This window comes from Etheostoma spectabile, chromosome 2 (genome assembly GCF_008692095.1).
Source record: "Etheostoma spectabile isolate EspeVRDwgs_2016 chromosome 2, UIUC_Espe_1.0, whole genome shotgun sequence".
NCBI classification, from domain to species: domain Eukaryota; kingdom Metazoa; phylum Chordata; class Actinopteri; order Perciformes; family Percidae; genus Etheostoma; species Etheostoma spectabile.
The window spans coordinates 1,293,365-1,303,791 of NC_045734.1; the positions used below are offsets into that span (position 1 = coordinate 1,293,365).

At 38.2% G+C, this 10,427-nt stretch overlaps 1 long non-coding RNA gene across 1 annotated transcript; it reads left to right on the forward strand.

Annotated features, from left to right (window-relative positions):
* LOC116694829 (uncharacterized) lies at nucleotides 1–7,118 on the forward strand. The gene is made up of 3 exons (XR_004333280.1): nucleotides 1–10; nucleotides 1,210–1,214; nucleotides 6,971–7,118. It is a non-coding gene; the product is annotated as an uncharacterized LOC116694829 (long non-coding RNA).
* Nucleotides 7,119–10,427: the final 3,309 nt, after the last annotated feature.

The window sequence follows — 10,427 nt, forward strand, 5'->3', positions numbered from 1 at the left end:
AATGTTTATAGTTATGTTTGTATAAGATGGAGTTTGTATGAATTACCTATCATTTCCAATTAATTCTCTTAAATCCCCATTAGTTTGCATAATTTCCCATTAATTCATTCCCATTTCAACCCCACTGCTGCATTTGTATCACCATCTGATGTGCCTTAAGTAATGTATTTCTGTGTGCCCTTCTGTTTTTTATCCCTCACTTCACATTTTACAAATTAGGTTGAGTTCAAATTCAACTGTGGTTTGTTATGTAAGAGGTAAACTCTGGTAAGGTAGACCTCCGAGTGAACCATCTGAAATGATTTTGATCAGTCCTTCCATTGGCTCACTACTTTATTATTTTGCCTTTTTGTTTTGAGGTAATCCTGGGTGGAGATTATATTCTCTGTTGGGGGTACTCTGTTCATTGCATTTGGCCTACTCACTGAATGTGCTGTGCGGTGTTTAAAATTGCCTTGAGCCCAGCACGCCTTTAAGAAGACAGTCAGGCTTAAGAGAGGAACTGGGGTTTACTTAATGATAAACCTTTTGCTTTTGTTGGTTGTTTGCGTGGTGTTTGTTGTTGTAGCTCAGTTGTCTCTGTGTTAAGTGGAAAGTTGACTAGAGACAGTACCCAGTGGGCTGTTCCCCCTGCACCTGTCAAAAGTTTATCTTGGCCTGAGGATGAAAGATGAAGAAGGGTAGACTATACTAAAGCGGGAGACAAAAATCATAATGTGCAGGTGTTTAAAAAAGAGAAATCATGTCGCTGATTATTGGTGTTTTGTTAAATTAGGTATGGGTATAATTTACCTGATTGGGTGATACATGAAGTTGGGGCAGTGTACTCATGCTGCGTTCCAGACAACTTGTAACCTGTATTTTCACATCCTTCAACCTGTAAAAGTACCCTGGAACAGCAGTCAAACCCAGAACTCACTACTCGTGAACTCGTACTAGATTGTTGTGGTTCCGCTTACAGTTTTTGATGTCACACACACACACATAAATAAAAATTTTGACCCCTCATTAACAGTGAGAAATGGAAATAAATAGGCAACGTGAAATTATTCTGCACATTGTTTTCAAAACAATACACATAAGATTTTGTTCTACTACAGGTTGTGTTTATTAAATGAAGCCCAAAATATGTTGTAGACTAGAAATTGCCAGTATCAGCAGCTAGAAGCTTTTCCCGTGACTTTGCCTGGAACGCTTCTAAGCCGTGAGTTGAAGTCATAACTTACGGCTAAAAATGATGTCTGGAAAGCAGCATAAGATGCACTGTGCAATTAGTCTGTGGACAACAGGTTTTTGTTTAACTTGTATCACAACTAACGCAACAGAGCAGCTTGTTGAGACCCATTTATACTGTCACAAATATGTGCTCACAGTCAAACAAAACTGGATAATTGCTTTTGAATTCCAAGTTTTTACTTGCTCCACCGTTGCATATCTATGAGTGCAACGTTTGACTGAAGTTCAGCTCAGTATAGTTCCAATCAAAACAAGTCTGATACTGTGCATATTTTTCTTCCTCCACAGGAGATTATAAGAAAGCCAAACAGAAGGCTAAGAAGGCTGAGAAAACATCCAATCTTTGTTCTGACAGTGACAACATGCTGGGCAAGTTTCACAGAATAAAGCAGTCAGTTTATTTGTTTACATTGATTTTTTAAGACTGAAACTGGTGGTAGAAGATTGAGACTGTAGGTTTTGAGGTCTCAATGGCAAAGTCTTCCAGCGATAGGGAGTCAGAAGAGCAGACATGGCTATCTGGCAATTCTGAAAGGGCCGAAACATTTTTTTAAATGTGGGCCAGTCAGATTTTTTTTTAAATATACAAATAAATTGTCTTTACAGGCCAATTACACAATTTCACTAGGGTTATAATATTAATAATTATAATAATTATAAATATTAAGCATTTGGCTTGTCGGCGACGGACAACCTGGTCCTGAGATGGGCCTACCGACCCAATCAGAGGTTACTCAAATTGGGATGTTCAGTTAAAATCAAGCATGTCACCTTCAAACGGGATCTCCGTTTGCAGGGTTTAGGCTGTACCCTCCCGGTGATCGTGCTGTCTGGGGGAGCTCCAACAGCTGTCTGTCCACGCGGCCGTCTAAATGCATCAGTCTTAAATTGAGACAGTTTCATGACCAGTTAAAATCGTCTCGTTGTTGCGTTAAATAGTCTAATTGGGTGTTTTGGTACAGTTGGTTTTAACGCCTGATGAGAAGTGTAGGACTCTGCGAGTACACATGAAAACCCTGAACAGGCAGCGCCGTTCTGCTCCGTTTTTCTGCTGTGAACCATTCACGTAGTGTTTAGTTTTACACTATGTGGTTTAAACTGCAATTAACCAGTGGTTCACATGTACGTATGAACTGTGGTGGTTTGTTACACAGTAGGCTATAGTCAACATCACTGATAATGTTTGATCAGTATAAAGTAGAAAACATTACCCTTCACAACATTTGTATCCATAACATGATTGTGTTGTTGAACAGTTTAGCAGTAAAAGCAGTAGTCTATGTAAGTCAATCCTACATTTTACAACTTGGGAGAAAAACATGCTCCTTGTAGAAAAAAAGTTACCACAAGCACTGTTAATGCTAATATAACAACTGGACTTTGGAGTGTTGTCTTATATGGACCATGTCCCAGATGTGAAAGCCTGGACTGGACTGCAGAATATAAAAACATTCCATTATATTTTGTATTTTGAATTGTTACCTGCCACCAGAATTTTGTGATTTCTTTGTCATAAATGTAGATGTTTGTACCATAAATTGGTGCCTACAAATGTATCAGAATCCGTTATTAGTCCCACAAGGGGAAATTACAATTTACACTGTTGACATTACACATATTACACACACGCTTGAATTACACACACATGCTCAGGTCCTATACATGCACTAATGGAGAGATTTCAAAGTGAATGGGCTGCCCAAAAAAAATTAGGGACCAGACAGACAGTTTGAACAGTGTGAGAGAGAAACACGGACAGACTGACAGTGCCAACAAAGAACAACAATAACAGCATACAAACGGCATAATTAGGCAGTATGTGTCAATTTGTTATAAACGTGTCCTCTTTAAAAAGTAGTATGCATTGTTTGCCAGGTACTTACATCAAATGTTTAAAAATATGTAACATAAGGTACTGCTTATATTATTTCATCATCTGTAGAAAAATGTACTTAGTATAGACGTGTTGTGGTAATGTGGACTGGTGTGGCTACAGTTCCAGGGCCAAATTTTTGTCCCAGTCCGCCCCTGGTTTCATAGCACCTACATTTAAATACACTTGTGTCCACTATGTAATAGTTGTGTGTAGGGGTGGTGTACTATGTGCAGTCATTGAAAATACCAAGGCCAGTGAGTTTGAGTTAATAAATAGCATAATTTTTCTTTTAGCACACATTGAAAATGTGTCTCTCAGACCCGAACAACACACAAGGGTTAATGAGATGTGTGTTCAGTGTAGCCTATGTTTTTGTGTGTATTTCAAAGCCCTTTATTTCACACTCTGCATCACAACATCTTCAACCTGTCCTGTCAGCAAGCTCTTTATGATGCAGTAGATCCAACCTCTTTCAGTAGGTGATGAGGGCTGGAGTGAAATGGAAGTGGCCGCAGCTGCCTGATCCATTCTGGAGATCCAGTCCGCCTCCAACCCAATGAAAATAGCCTATGCGTTAAACCGAAACCCGCCAAGACCAGCTCTCTCTCGCTCCCCCCTCACACACGCACAAACTTACAAATGTCCATACCACTCCATTATAGACTGAATACCAGCTGATCTGAGTGGGGGGGCTGATCTTTAATACAATATCTACATTGCCCATTATCAGCAACCATTCCTCCAATGTTCCAAAGGCTCATTCTGTTCACTAATCTGATATCATTTTAAAAAAACTTACTGAGAAAACATTAGAGAACCCTTTTGTAATTATGTAAGCACATAATGTAATATGAAAACTGATGCCCTGGTTAAAAAAAACATGCAACTGATCTCAGGTATTTTGTCTAATGGAGTGCAATGGAAATTTATAAGTGACCCCAAACTTTTGAACACTAGTGTATATTTTTATATATACTGTATATTATTATTATTATGTTAAATATTGACTGTTGTAGCCTATGCAACATTCATCACTGTGCATGGCATTTGAGCCATAAAAGAGCGAAATGTGTAAATCATACGCAATTTTGCACATAGATATTTTCCAATTGTTGAATGCATGAAGTATGCCTAGGCTAAATGCAGTTTTGACAGTGGCATGATAAAAGGATTGATATACAGTATGAAGGCTACAATTGCCTAGCTAAAGTGAACGAAAAATGTTAACTGTCCTGGCAAACGTTTAATCGCGATTAATGACATCAATGTCATAGTTAACTTGCAATGTGTCACAATTAATCACGCATTTTTATTGATTCTAAGTGTCCCCTAAATTAAAAAATGTTTCTCGTTTTAATGCTCTTATTAACATGGAAAAAGTGGATCAGCTCGCTTTGTGCAAATGTTTTTTTTTTAAATTGAAAACAACGTTGGCATGTAGCCAACTGTAGTGTTCAAGACCCCCCCCCCCCCCCCCCCACACATATAGCCTACTGAAGTATTCAATTTCACACGTCACATTCTCACTTGGAGCAGATAATCTCTTACACAATGTAACACTGTCCATCAATAAAAGGGTGAAAACATACTTTATCAACCTAGATCCGGTGTGGTGTTGTAGTTTTTCTAAAGCTACTAGTTGTTGCAACAGCATGTGAAAAAAACTACAGTTTGCTAGGCCAAAAAGAAGGTTTTAAAATAATTGACGCCGTTAAAATGGGTTTACCGTTAATAGCGCGTTTAACTGACAGCACGATAACTAACATTACCAACCTTCCTGCATAACTCATCACAACTTTATAGGTCATGTCCCTCATGCTTGCCCTTACGAAACCCACAAGATGACCCTCGGACACAATACAGTCAATAACGTGGCCCGGTTTAAAGTGGTTTTCAACCCTTCGGTCAATCTTTTTCTCGTCCTTCAAAAAAAACATCATGCCAGCCAACGAGATCATGATTGCACGGATAAGTCTAACATCAGAAAATGTCTTTATCAAAGATTGTACAGTAGACAAGGTTTGCGCCCCATGAACTTTTGGCATCTACTGTATATGAGCATATAGAAGTGCTTAGTCATGTCGGAGTCACCATTGACGGTTTGTACTCCAAAATGTCAAAGAAGAAATTGTATTTTTACTTCCGGAACAGAAACCAGGTGATCCAAACATAAGTGCTCCAGACAGCAGAGATTAATCTCCTCGATTTAATATTTTCACCTGAAGCTGAGGAGACAGAATGTTGCTGGAATGCCCTTATGGGTCCTTTGCAGGACATAAATATAAAACCCTCTATTGCATGTTGTTGCCATATGGCAACAAATTCTTTTTCTTAGTGTTTTTCACAATAAACCATGTGAAATGCATTGTTTTTTGTTTAATTGTGTAAATAGGTCTTTTATTTTGAAGTTGTACCCATTTGATGACTTCACATACCCCCAGAATCCTGTCCCCCCCCCTTTTTCTGGACATGTGCCACACTAAGGCTCACGCTCCAGGATGAGCCAAAATGTCGTTGTTTTTCTCAATTTTAGAAGCATTTCTTTGAAGAAAAAAAATTCAACTGTTATCTGGAATAAGTCAACTTTAATTTTTCATCATTTAAACCAGTTAAAATTTTGTATTTTTTGTGTAAAAGGCTAAAATTAATTTGTTGCCATATGGCAACATTATGCAAATATTGACGTGAAATGTGTACATTTTGCCTAATGGGCTCAATTGAATTACTATAACTTTAGGCTACTCTAACACTATGTTTGCAATTAATTATAGTATTTTCAAAGAAAAACATAAAATGTAATTATATTATGTTATTTCAGCCATTTTGTAATTAATATATTTTCTAAATTATTAATTACACACTAATGTAAATGAATTGCTCACCAATAAAAATGGAAATCATGTTGGCGCACTCAAATTATCGGTGTGTCCAATGACATTTATAGTCAATATACCCTTCTGGTTTAAATAAGGAGTTCCTAAAGGAAGATTATGTATCAGAAATATGTTTTCAGTGGCCATATAGTTCAGTAATTGTAAGTTTAGTCAGTGTGTTGTACTTATTTTGCCCCTAATCAAGTACATTGTATCCGTGTGTCTTCTTTCAGGTGTACATGACAGACTTATTACAGGGTTATTATTAATAATTATCAAAAACTACAATTAAAACTAAACTAATTTGACTGTAAACACATTGGGCTATACATGTAGATACATATAAGTTGAATTTGTTTGGTAATTATTTCAATAAAAGCATGTTTTTAAAGAAATAATGGATTTTTTAGCACTTTCCACGAATGCGCGTTGTTGCCATATGGCAACAAATTACCAACTACCCCCCCTTCAATTTAAAAAAAAAAAAATTCTTTGCAATTGGATTATTTAAGCATCCTGGAGTAATAAAAACACATCAAGACATTTTTACCATGTTTAAAAAATAATTCATGCAATAGAGGGTTTATTCTCTTCCAAAACCCTCTAAACTTCCCAGGCAGAGATGCACCTCGTGGTAAGCACATTTGCAAATACTGTCATTGTTAACAAATATATCTCAGCACAGAAACAATTAATGTGGTTTTGTATTTCCAATTCAGTTATTTACAAAAATAACAAAGGAAAGTCATGAATATGTATGCCTTCTCACTTCTTGACTTGATTGAATTGGATCATTGCCCAGTCATGTTGTTCCAAAGTCATTTCCAATCACTTGCAGCACTGTTACAATACGTTTTGTAAAACACTAAACGTAGATTCAACCGAGACCCGTAAAGCCATGATTTTCAACCACTGTGCCGCAGAGATTGTCTTTTGTGCCGTGGAAAATGATCCGATTTTACTTAGTTGGTTCAACAATTTTTAGTTACTGCAAATAATTTGCCATTGTTGCACATCTGTGCCTGAACTGTGATGACTAGCAGAGAAATCAAATATTATTCAATGTCAGTAGGTGGCAATATAGTGCAATAATGACCTTGTTGATTAAAGAAAATAGAATTACTGCCACCTTGAAAGGTTCATCGGTGTAAGACGGCTGCAACAGCGATGGACACATTTTAAAAAAGGAAAAATGCTGATTCTTATCTGGGCACTTGATAAAATTCTAACCCTGATGAAGAGCCTAGTAGATGGTGGTCAAAAGAAAGGAAAAACAGGGAGCGTGAGGCAATACAACAAAAGTTGTCTTTCACCGGGGACCAACTGCACCAACACCAAGCATCCATCCAATGCTTGGTGTGTGGGGAAAGCTATCCAACACTGCCATGGTCCTAAGCAAGCTGAGAAACAGATAACGTTAATGAGAAAAACCACAAAGGTGTCTGAAAGGTTTTGTTATTGCCACTCTTCATTCTAACCCCAACCGGCCCGTCAGACACCGCCTACCAAGAGCCTGGGTCTGACCGAGGTTTCTGCCTAAAAGGAAGTTTTTCCTCGCCACTGTCGCACTGTTGCTTGCTCTGGAGGAAACTACTAGAACTGTTGGGTCCTTGTAAATTATGGAGTGTGGTCTATCTGTATAGTGTCTTGAGATAACTCTTGTTATGAATTGATACTATAAAAACAAATCTCCTGGTCCATTATAACTCCTATAAAGAGAGACTTCGCATTTATAATTTGGAACTAAGGAATGCAAGAAGGTCCTTTTTCTCTGATATTATCTCTAGAAACAATAATAATTCCCCGTGCTTTGTTTGCTACTGTTGATAGGTTAACAAACCCCTCCAGTACCAGTAGCATCTGAACTTTTATCTACCAAGGCCTGCAATGACTTTGCCTCCTTCTTCAAAGACAAATTCAAAAGATTAGACAAACAGTCAGTGCCTCCATATCAAGTCCAGGATGTGTTGTCACAGTGTTCAAGCAAAAATAGTTCCAATATGACAGAATTTCACACAATCAACCATACAAACCTGGAGGACATTATTCAACTCTGAAAACCTCGACCTGTTGCCCTTTGTGTTCTCCCAACGGGACTTTAAAAAAATGTTTCCAAATTTTTTTGCTTTGATCCTAAAATTGTAAAACACTTCTTCTTTCAGGTTTTTTCCCACGCCCTAAAAACTGCAGTAATCAAGCCACTTTAAAAAAAGAAAAACCTGACATCACAAAGGCAACAAAGGGCCCAATATAAAACCTTCCGTTTTTAAAAAAATCATTAAAAAAGTTCTTCAAAAACTAAACCTTTCTTGTCAAAAGAAACAGTTTTTTCCCTTTTCAGCGGGTTCCGACCAACCCCACAGCACTAAAGGGCCCTTTTTGCAAATTTTTAATCATCCACCTTAACCAGAAAATGGCAAATTTCAATTTTTTTACTGATCTCAGTGGGGGCTTGACACGGTCCCACGACTCTACTAGAGTTGGGAAAAACTCGGGGGCCTTTCGGCTCGTCAAAAAAGGTTTGAACCTACCTAAGAATAGGATTATTTTGTGTCAAAGGGAAATTTATGCTCGAGGTAAAAATTTAACGTGGGGGTTCCCAAGGCCCTTCGGGGCCCTTTTCTTTTTAAACATCTACATGCTTCCCCGGCTCAGATATGGGAAAAACAAAATAGTTCCATATTATGGGGACCCCAAATTTACTAATTATCGCCAGGGGACTATATCCAAAAAAAAACTGACAAGTCACGAACAAATTTAAAAGGTGAGTGCCAGAAATTTCTGAAAATTAATGAAGGAAAAAAAGGTGGTTTTTTTTGGAGCAGAGGAACGATTAAAAAATCCCGCCTCAGCTTCAAAAACAATGTTAAAAAACCCGCAAAGCCAGAAAACTTGTGATCGGGGCCGACCTGAACTTTTAAAAGCCCCCATTAAAACAATTACAAAACAGCCACATACCTTAAGAATTATAAGGGTTAAAAGGGCTTAGTTCAAAAGGATTTGGAAAAACTTTCCCTGTTTTCTTCAGTAGACTTTTCATTACGGGGGCTTTTCAGGGCTCCCAAAAATCAATCGACAGCTCAGCTATTCAAACGCTGCTGCCGAGTCCTCACTAAAACCAAAAGACTGGTCCACACTCCCTTCTGAAATCTTTCACTGGCTTTCCCGTGTCTAAAAAAATTGATTTCAAAGTACTCTTGCAGTTTATAAACACTAACTTGGGGCCAAAAAAATTGCGTTGCTACTACTAGAACCACCCAACCCTCAGGTCACTGGGACAGGTCTGCTTTTGTCCCAAGTCAGAACTAAACAGGTGAAGCGCTTTCCCTTTTTCTCCTCTATCTGGAATAAACTCCCAAACCTGTAATCCGCTGCCTCTCTTCTTTTAAAACAAGGCTGAAGACCTTTCTATTTTATGCTGCCTTTTTTTAAATAATCATTCTTTTAAATTTCTTATGTGCACTGTAAATTTTATTCTGTTTTATTTTCTCTTTGTTTTTAACTGTCTATTTATGTTTTTTACCGGTTTTTTTGTTGTTTTTTTAATGTTTTTACGTGGGTTTTATCTTTTTAAATGATTTTGGTAAACATTTAATTTCCTTGTTTCTGAAAGTCAACAAAAAAGCTGCCTTGCCTTTCCCTTCCCCATAAATAAATTAATTGAAAAGAATTGAAGGGGTTTTTCCCCAAAATTTAATTAGTACTGAAAGTACCAATCCCGAGACATTATACCGGGTGCAAACCTTTGGGACGGGTGCTCGTCCCGAACAAGTCCGGCCCTGACGCGGTTAAAAAATAGCCAAGTCACCTTTCATGGAACAATCTGCCGGGGTATTTCGGGCTTTTCTGCAATAACTTTGGGGTTTTAAAATTCAATCATTCAATTAAATTTTTATTTAATTTAAAATTCATAACAAGAGTTATCTCAAACATTTACAGAAGACACACTAAATTTTCAAGGACCCAACAGTTTAATAGTTTCCCCAGAGCAAGCAACAGTGCCAGTGGCGGAAAAAAAGCCTTTTGGAAAACCTGGGTCGACCCGGGCTTTTGGTAGGGGGTGTCGGGGGCCGGGTTGGTTGCGTGAAGAGGGGAAATAAAAAAAAAAAAATTAGTTTTGAAAAGTTCTTTTTGTGGGTTTCTGCATAGCGGACCGGGGGGGGGTCAGGACAGCGGCGTGCGGAGTGCAGACTAGCGGGCGAGCGGGGCCCCCCTGTAGCATTAACAGGATCACAGAATGTACGGGCCATGGCACCTGCTCCCCTGTTTTCGGACCCTGTCAAGGGAAATGCTGGTAAAAAAAAGAACAAAAACCCCGGGGAATGACCCCCCAGAAAAGTTAGTAACACCATTTCTGGAAGGTCCATAAATGAAAAAAAGAAAGTGAGGAGAGAAGCTCAGTTATCAAAAAAATCCCAGCTGTCTAAAAAATATTCGCAAAC